Source organism: Oncorhynchus tshawytscha, linkage group LG18, assembly GCF_018296145.1.
Source record: "Oncorhynchus tshawytscha isolate Ot180627B linkage group LG18, Otsh_v2.0, whole genome shotgun sequence".
Classification (NCBI taxonomy): domain Eukaryota; kingdom Metazoa; phylum Chordata; class Actinopteri; order Salmoniformes; family Salmonidae; genus Oncorhynchus; species Oncorhynchus tshawytscha.
This window is the reverse complement of record NC_056446.1, coordinates 32,637,465-32,645,883: the sequence shown is the minus strand read 5'-3', so window position 1 is coordinate 32,645,883 and position 8,419 is coordinate 32,637,465.

The following is an 8,419-nucleotide window of genomic DNA, read 5'->3' as shown; positions in this document are numbered from 1 at the left end:
TTTCCCTGGCAGCTCAGCGTTAAAGCTAGTTCAGGAGGAACGCGATGCCCTTACAGCCTGAATCGAGGATGTTTTATGTCGGTAGATGAGGAACACAATGTATAGACGACTCTAGTAGCCAAAAGGCAGTTTTCCCATGGGCACCGCCATTGAGGGATTCCACCATGCTTCCACCATTTTAAAGTAGTCGAATGGGTAGGAATTCCTATGGGTTGTAGCCTCAATAGTGCTGCTCATGCTGTCACAGAAGATATAATAGCACAAATATAAAGACGAGTCCTCTATCTTTCTATATGAGCCGGCTGCATACATTCCAGTTGGACACAGATGACAAACAATGTAAAAGGAATACTAGCTCAATCTGCCGGCTCACTGGGCTATTCTCTACTACTGTGTAAAACTAACAAGACACACCAAGTTTAAAACTTTGAGGTAGGCCGCAGTCTACTAGGGGCTATTAGTTTAATGTCGCTTAACCCAGAAGAAACATCTAATTTGGTTGTTCATTCTGTCCACAAGATTTTACTGTTAGTATGATATCCTTGAGTGAAGTACTAATTGACCACTGGAGGGCAGAATAAATCAACATACTGAACAAATAGACTGATACAAGTCCAACTGACTTGATTTAGTGAATGGTTTATTTCCCCCATCTATCTGTTAAAGGAACATGATGCAACTTTTCAATCCTCTCAAAACTACACTAGTGCCTAGGGCCTGATTTGGGATTCTCACAGGACCTGGGTACAAGGCTACAGAGGGATGCTATTAGCAGTTCTTGAAAAACATCCAGCTCTTAGAACAGGAAAGTTACTGTTAACGGAATTTTAAATTCCTATATGTTTTATAGCCAAAATCAAATTAGCACTCTCTCTATTCATTAATGAGTTGTAAATTCATTAATTATGCATGAAGTAGATCGAGACCAGTCTTAAAAGCCAGGTAACAGTGTTTATTGCAAGAGAGTACTGCCACATACACATATTTCCACAGGTTATAAACTGAAAATGACGTCAGCGTTTTCTAAACGTTCTATCTATTTCACCAGTAGAGGGGCTCTCTAGCTCTCGAGCCTTCGCGTTATCAGCACGAAGTCAAGGTCAGTCAGTATAAATCAGCATGCCGTTCATCTAGGAAACTATGCGGATCCAGTTTTTGTCAGGAAACAGCAGAGGGAACATCCCACAGCATCGATGGAACAGTAGTGGAGAGGGTAGCAAGTTTTAAGTTCCTCGGCATACACATCTTTTCAGACAGCCGTGAGGAAGGGCGCAGCAGCGCCACTAGCTGAAGAAATTCTTCTTGCCAACAGTCTCTTCTACAGATGCACAATCAGGCATCCCTCGACAGTCTGGAGATCGGCCGTTCCTGCCACCTGGAGATTGTACAACTGAATGAACTAAGGAACAGACCTTCATTGTTACTAAACTCCTGACTACATTATATACAATTGGGAATGGGAGCAAGAGAGAAAATTCATATGTACAGTACATTATAGCATTTGGACTAGTCAGTTCTGATTGGAATGTATACATAATTAGTCATTTCAACCATAATTTCCTCTAACAGTTACCAACAGTCACCCAAAGTTACCAACAGTCACCCAAAGTTACCAACAGTCACCCAAAGTTACCAACAGTCACCCAAGTTACCAACAGTCACCCAAAGTTACCAACAGCCCCCTCATGGATTGGGGGTATAAGTGTCACTCCGGAAAGGTTTTATATAGAATCCCCAAACCCTTTTCTTGAATCATGAAGCGCCCAGAGCTCCATGATGGGTAATAGGATCCAAAATCGTAAGTAAGCGTTTCAATCTACACCTGTTGTATACGAACCATGTGAACCATTACATTTTATTTGGTAATATACTGGGTTGGGGGAAGAGTAGTAAAATATTGAGGAATTAAATGAAATAACATGTATTTCTAGTTTTTTTTTATATGGCTTAGACCGTGAAAAACAAACGACTCAGCAGTCCAAAAAATATATATCAATATATCATTTTTTTCACACTATGAGGATGGAATAATACTGTGACATTTAGACCATGATGATGATGCCCTTTCGGTGTCAGAGCTGCTTGAAAAGACCGCCTGAAATATCAGCCTGTTTTGGTGGGATGGAGTTTGTCTGGCTGGTGACATCACAAGACGGTAAATTAGTTAAGACCAATAAGAATCAAATCAAATTTGATTAGTCATATGCCCCGAATACAACAGGTGTAGATTACAGAGAAATGCTTACTTACGAGCCCCTAACCAACAATGCAGTTAAAAAAATAGGATAAGAATAAGAAATAAAAAGTAACAAGTAATTAAAGAGCAGCAGTAAAATAGCAATAGCGAGACTGTATACAGGGGGGTACCGGTACAGTCAATGTGCGGGGGGAACGGTTAGTTGAGGTAATATGTACATGTAGGTAGAGTTATTAAAGTGACTATGCATAGATAATAACAACAAAGAGTAGCAGTGTGTAAAGGAGGGGGGGGGGGCAATGCAAATAGTCTGGGTAGCCATTTGATTAGGTGTTCAGGAGTCTTATGGCTTGGGGGTAGAAGCTGTTTAGAAGCCTCTTGGACCTAGACTTGGTGCTCCGGTACCGCTTGCCGAGCAGTAGCAGAGAGAACAGTCTATGACTAGGGTGGCTGGAGTCTTTGACAATTTTTAGGGCCTTCCTCTGACACAGCCTGGTATAGAGGTCCTGGATGGCAGGAAACTTGGCCCCAGTGATGTACTGGGCCGTTCACACTACCCTCTGTAGTGCCTTGCGGTCGGAGGCCGAGCAGTTGCCATACCAGGCGGTGATGCAACCAGTCATGCTCTCGAAGGTGCAGCTGTAGAACCTTTTTAGGATCTGAGGACCCATGCCAAATATTTTCAGTCTCCTGAAGGGGAAAAGGTTTTGTCGTGCCCTCTTCACGACTGTCATGGTGTGTTTGGACCATGTTAATTATGTGGACGCCAAGGAACTTGAAGCTCTCAACCTGCTCCACTGCAGCCCTGTCGATGAGAATTGGGGAGTGCTCGGTCCTCTTTTTTCCTGTAGTCCACAATCATCTGCTTTGTCTTGATCACGTTAGGGGAAAGGTTGTTGTCCTGGCACCACACGGCCAGATCTCTGACCTCCTCCCTATAGGCTGTCTCGTCATTGTCCATGATCAGCCCTACCACTGTTGTGTCATCGGCAAACTTAATGATGGTGTTGTAGTCATGCCAGGCCGTGCAGTCATGAGTGAACAGGGAGTACAGGGGGGGACTGAGCATGTACCCCTGAGGGGCCAGTGTTGAGGATCAGCGTGGCGGATGTGTTGTTACCTACCCTTACCACCTGGGGGCGGGCCCGTCAGGATGTCCAGGATCCAGTTGCAGAGGGATGTGTTTAGTCCCAGGGTCCTTAGCTTATTGATGAGCTTTGAGGGCACTGTGGTGTTGAACGCTGAGCTGTTGTCAATGAATCATATTCTCACATAGGTGTTCCTTTTGTCCAGGTGGGAAAGGGCAGTGTGGAGTGCAATAGAGATGGCATCATCTCTGCATCTGTTGGGGCGGTATGCAAATTGGAGTGGGTCTAGGGTTTCTGGGATAATAGTGTTGATGTGAGCCATGACCAGCCTTTCAAATCACTTCATGGCAACTGACGCGAGTGCTACGGGTCGGTAGTCGTTTAGGCAGATTACCTTAGTGTTCTTGGGCACAGGCACTATGGTGGTCTGCTTAAAACATGTTGGTATTACAGAGACAGAGAGAGGTTGAAAATGTCTGTGAAGACACTTGCCAGTTGGTAAGCGCATGCTCGTAGTACACATCCTGGTAATCCATCTGGCCTTGCGGCCTTGTGAATGTTGACCTGTTTAAAGGTCTTACATCGGCTGCGGAGAGTGTGATCACGCAGTCTTCCAGAACAGCTGGTGCCCTCATGCATGTTTGTGTTATTTGCCTCGAAGCGAGCATAGAAGTAGTTTAGCTCGTCTGGTAGGGTCATGTCACTGCGCAGTTCGTGGCTGTGCTTCCCTTTGTAGTCTGTAATGGTTTGCAATCTCTGCCACATCCAATGAGCATCCGAGCCGGTGTAGTACGAGTCGATCTTACTCCTGTATTGACGCTTTGCCTGTTTGATGGTTCGTCGGAGGGCAAAGCGGGATTTCTTATAGCTTCCGGGTTAGAGTCCCGCTCCTTGAATGTGGGAGCTCTACCATTTAGCTCAGTGCGGATGTTGCCTGTAATCCATGGCTTCTGGTTGGGGTCTGGTTGGGGTATGTACATACTATACGGTCACTGTGGGGACAACGTCATCAATGCACTTATTGATGAAGCCAATGACAGATGTGGTGTACTCCTCAATGCCATCGGAGGAATCCTGGAACATATTCCAGTCTGTGCTAGCAAAACAGTCCTGTAGCTTAGCATCTGCTTCATCTGACCACTTTTTTTTATTGATCTAGTCACTGGTGCTTCCTGCTTGAAGGAATCAGGAGGATAGAATTATGGTCAGATTTGCCAAATGGAGGGTGAGGGAGAGCTTTGTATGCGTCTCTGTGTGTGGAGTCAAGGTGATCCAGAGTTTTTTTTCCCTCTGGTTGCACATTTAACATGCGGATAGAAATTTTGTAAAACCGATACAAGTTTCCCTGCATTATAGTCCCCGGCTACTAGGAGCACCGCCTCTGGGTGAGCGTTTTCCTGTTTGCTTATGGTGAAATACAGCTCACAGTCTTCGTGCCAGCCTCTGACTGTGGTGATATGTAAAACATCTACAAACAAATACAGATGAAAACTATGATTTTACAGTTTTGAATGTCCTGTTTGTAGTTTAATCTTCCGCATAGGTCATCAAGATTGCACGTTTGCTAGCAGAATGGAAGGAAGTGAGGGTTTATATGATCGCCTACGAATTCTCAGAAGGCAGTCCGGCCCCTTTTTCTCCGCCTCCTCTTCACGCAAATCACAGGGATCTGGGCCTGTCCCCGAGAAAGAAGTATATCGTTCATGTCGGCATCGTCAGATTCATTAAAGGAAATAAAGGATTCTGCCTGTCTGTGGTGAGTAATCGCAGTCCTGATGTCCAGAAGTTATTTTTCGGTCATAAGAGACGGTAGCACCAACATTACTACAAAATAAGTTTAACTTTTTTTTGTTAAATGCAAATTTAAAAAAAAAAATACAAATTGGTTGGGGGGCACGTAAAATGATTTCCAAGGGTTCCAACCCGCTCTGCCAATAACAGATAGTTTTCAGTTTTGCCTTCCCCACTCCCAGCAAAATTATTTCTTGAGAAATTGCTTTGCCAGTGGTGGAAAAAGTACCCAATTGTCATACTTGAGTCAAAGTAAAGATAACTTAATAAAAAAAATACTCAAGTAAGTCACCCAGTAAAATACTAGAGTAAAAATAAAATATTTGGTTTTAAATATACTTAAGTATCAAAAGGTAAATGTAATTGCTAAAATATACTTAAATATTGAAAGTAAATGTATAAATCATTTCAAATTCTTTATGTTAAACAAATCAGATGGCACCATTTTTTTTAAATTCACCATTTATTTACAAATAACCAGGGGCACACTCCAACACAGACATCATTTACAAACGAAGCCTGTGTTTAGTTAGTTCGCTAGATCAAAAGGCAATAGGGATGACCAGGGATGTTCTCTTGATAATTGCGTGAACTGGACCAGCTGTCATGCTAGCCATTCAAAATGCAACGAGTACTTTGAGTTAAAGGAAAAAAAGTACATTATTTTCTTTAGGAATGTAGTGAAGTAAAAGTAGTCAAAAATATAAATAGTAAAGTACAGATACCCCCCAAAACTATTTAACTAGTACTTTAAAGTATTTCTACTTAAGTACTTTACATCACTGCTCTTTGCTAAGATGCCATTTATTGTTTTATGAAAACATTCAAATAGAAACAAAATCACAACAAGGCCTTTCCTGCAGTCAAATGAACAAATTGCCCTCATGGGTGGCATGTTATTCATATTTTTCTTTCCTTTTACACATAAAATCCAGTGTGGCTTTGTCAAACAGTTTTTAATTTTTTTAACCTTTATTTAACTAGGCAAGTCAGTTAAGAACAGATTCTTATTTTCAATGACAGCCTAGGAACAGTGGGTTAACTGCCTGTTCAGGGGCAGAACGACAGATTTGTACCTTGTCAGCTCAGGGGTTTGAACTTGCAACCTTCCGGTTACTAGTCCAACGCTCTAACCACTAGGCTACCCTGCCGCCCCGTTATATTTCAGTCTTCTATGATGCATGTCTGACATGGCACAGGTGTCTTTTTATTTTAAAGCCCTTATCCATGTGTGAGGTGTATACTTCTGTTTCAAAGTAGATTTGTTTAAGACTACCAAGAATCACTCTTTGACCCTGATTTCGCCTACTGCTGTAAAAGGTAAATTGTTAACCAGAAATAAGACATGGAGATAAAAACACCTTCAGTAACCAATAGGTTGCTGGATCGAATCCCCAAGCTGACAAGGTAAAAATATGTTGTTCTGCCCCTGAACAAGGCAGTTAACACACTGTTCCCCGGTAGGCCGTCATTGTAAATAAGAATTTGTTCTTAACTGACTTAGTTAAAATAAATGATAGATAAATGTAATATATATTACATTTAACACAAACACCATTTCCCTCCAGTGGTACCAAACTTCACAACGTAGAAAAAGAGGCATAGCATTTATAGGATGTTTTACAGTACACTGCAGCTGCTCTTCAAGCCAAACTCAGTTTCAAGTCTCTATGATGTGTAACTGTCTCCTTTCATGGACAATTCATTACATTGATCACTTTATTACATAATTATTTCAGCTCAAAAAACATGTAAAAGATATAAAACAATCAAGTAGTATTTCAAACAGGAAAGAACGCAGAGGTTGTTGTTGCATAAGATTGTGAATGGTTCCGGGTGTCATATTTTTACAACGGGCACTTAAAAACCTAGCAAGAACAGGTCGACATCTAGGTACACTTCTCCTACAGGTAGTGTGTACACAGGTAATAGGTCATAAAAGGCACTGTGAGAACATTGCTATGGTGGGTTGCTGGGTGTGACCAAATTCCACCCTGGAACATTGACAGGATAATATGGTGGTAATAGACATACAGTGGGGCAAAAAAGTATTTAGTCAGCCACCAATTGTGCAAGTTCTCCCACTTAAAAAGATGAGGCCTGTAATTTTCATCATAGGTACACTTCAACTATGACAGACAAAACTGGGATTTTTTTTCTCTCCAGAAAATCACATTGTAGGATTTTGAATGAATTTTTTTGCAAATTATGGTGGAAAATAAGTATTTGGTCACCTACAAAGAAGCAAGATTTCTGGCTCTCACAGACCTGTAACTTCTTTAAGAGGCTCCTCTGTCCTCCACTCATTACCTGTATTAATGGCACCTGTATGAACTTGTTATCAGTATAAAAGACACCTGTCCACAACCTCAAACAGTCACACTCCAAACTCCACTATGGCCAAGACCAAAGAGCTGTCAAAGGACACCAGAAACAAAATTGTAGACCTTCACCAGGCTGGAAAGACTGAATCTGCAATAGGTAAGCAGCTTGGTTTGAAGAAATCAACTGTGGGAGCAATTTTTAGGAAATGGAAGACATACAAGACCACTGATAATCTCCCTCGATCTGGGGCTCCACGGCAAGATCTCACCCTGTGGGGTCAAAATGATCACAAGAACGGTGAGCAAAAATCCCAGAACCACACGGGGGGGACCTAGTGAATGACCTGCAGAGAGCTGGGACCAAAGTAACAAAGCCTACCATCAGTAACACACTACGCCGCCAGGGACTCAAATCCTGCAGTGCCAGACGTGTCCCCCTGCTTAAGCCAGTACATGTCCAGGCCCGTCCGAAGTTTGCTAGAGAGCATTTGGATGATCCAGAAGAAGATTGGTTTCATCTGACCATATGACATTCTCCCAAAGTATAACTTTTTGGTAAAAACTCAACTCGTCGTGTTTGGAGGACAAAGAATGCTGAGTTGCATCCAAAGAACACCATACCTACTGTGAAGCATGGGGGTGGAAACATCATGCTTTGGGGCTGTTTTTCCTGCAAAGGGACCAGGATGACTGATCCGTGTAAAGGAAAGAATGAATGGGGCCGTGTATCGTGAGATTTTGAGTGAAAACCTCCATCCATCTCAACCCCATAGAAAATCTTTGGAGGGAGTTGAAAGTCCGTGTTGCCCAGCAACAGCCCCAAAACATCACTGCTCTAGAGGAGATCTGCATGGAGGAATGGGCCAAAATACCAGCAACAGTGTGTGAAAACCTTGTGAAGACTTATAGAAAACATTTGACCTCTGTCATTGCCAACAAAGGGTATATAAAGTATTGAGAAACTTTTGTTATTGACCAAATACTTATTTTCCACAATAATTTGCAAATACATTTTCTGG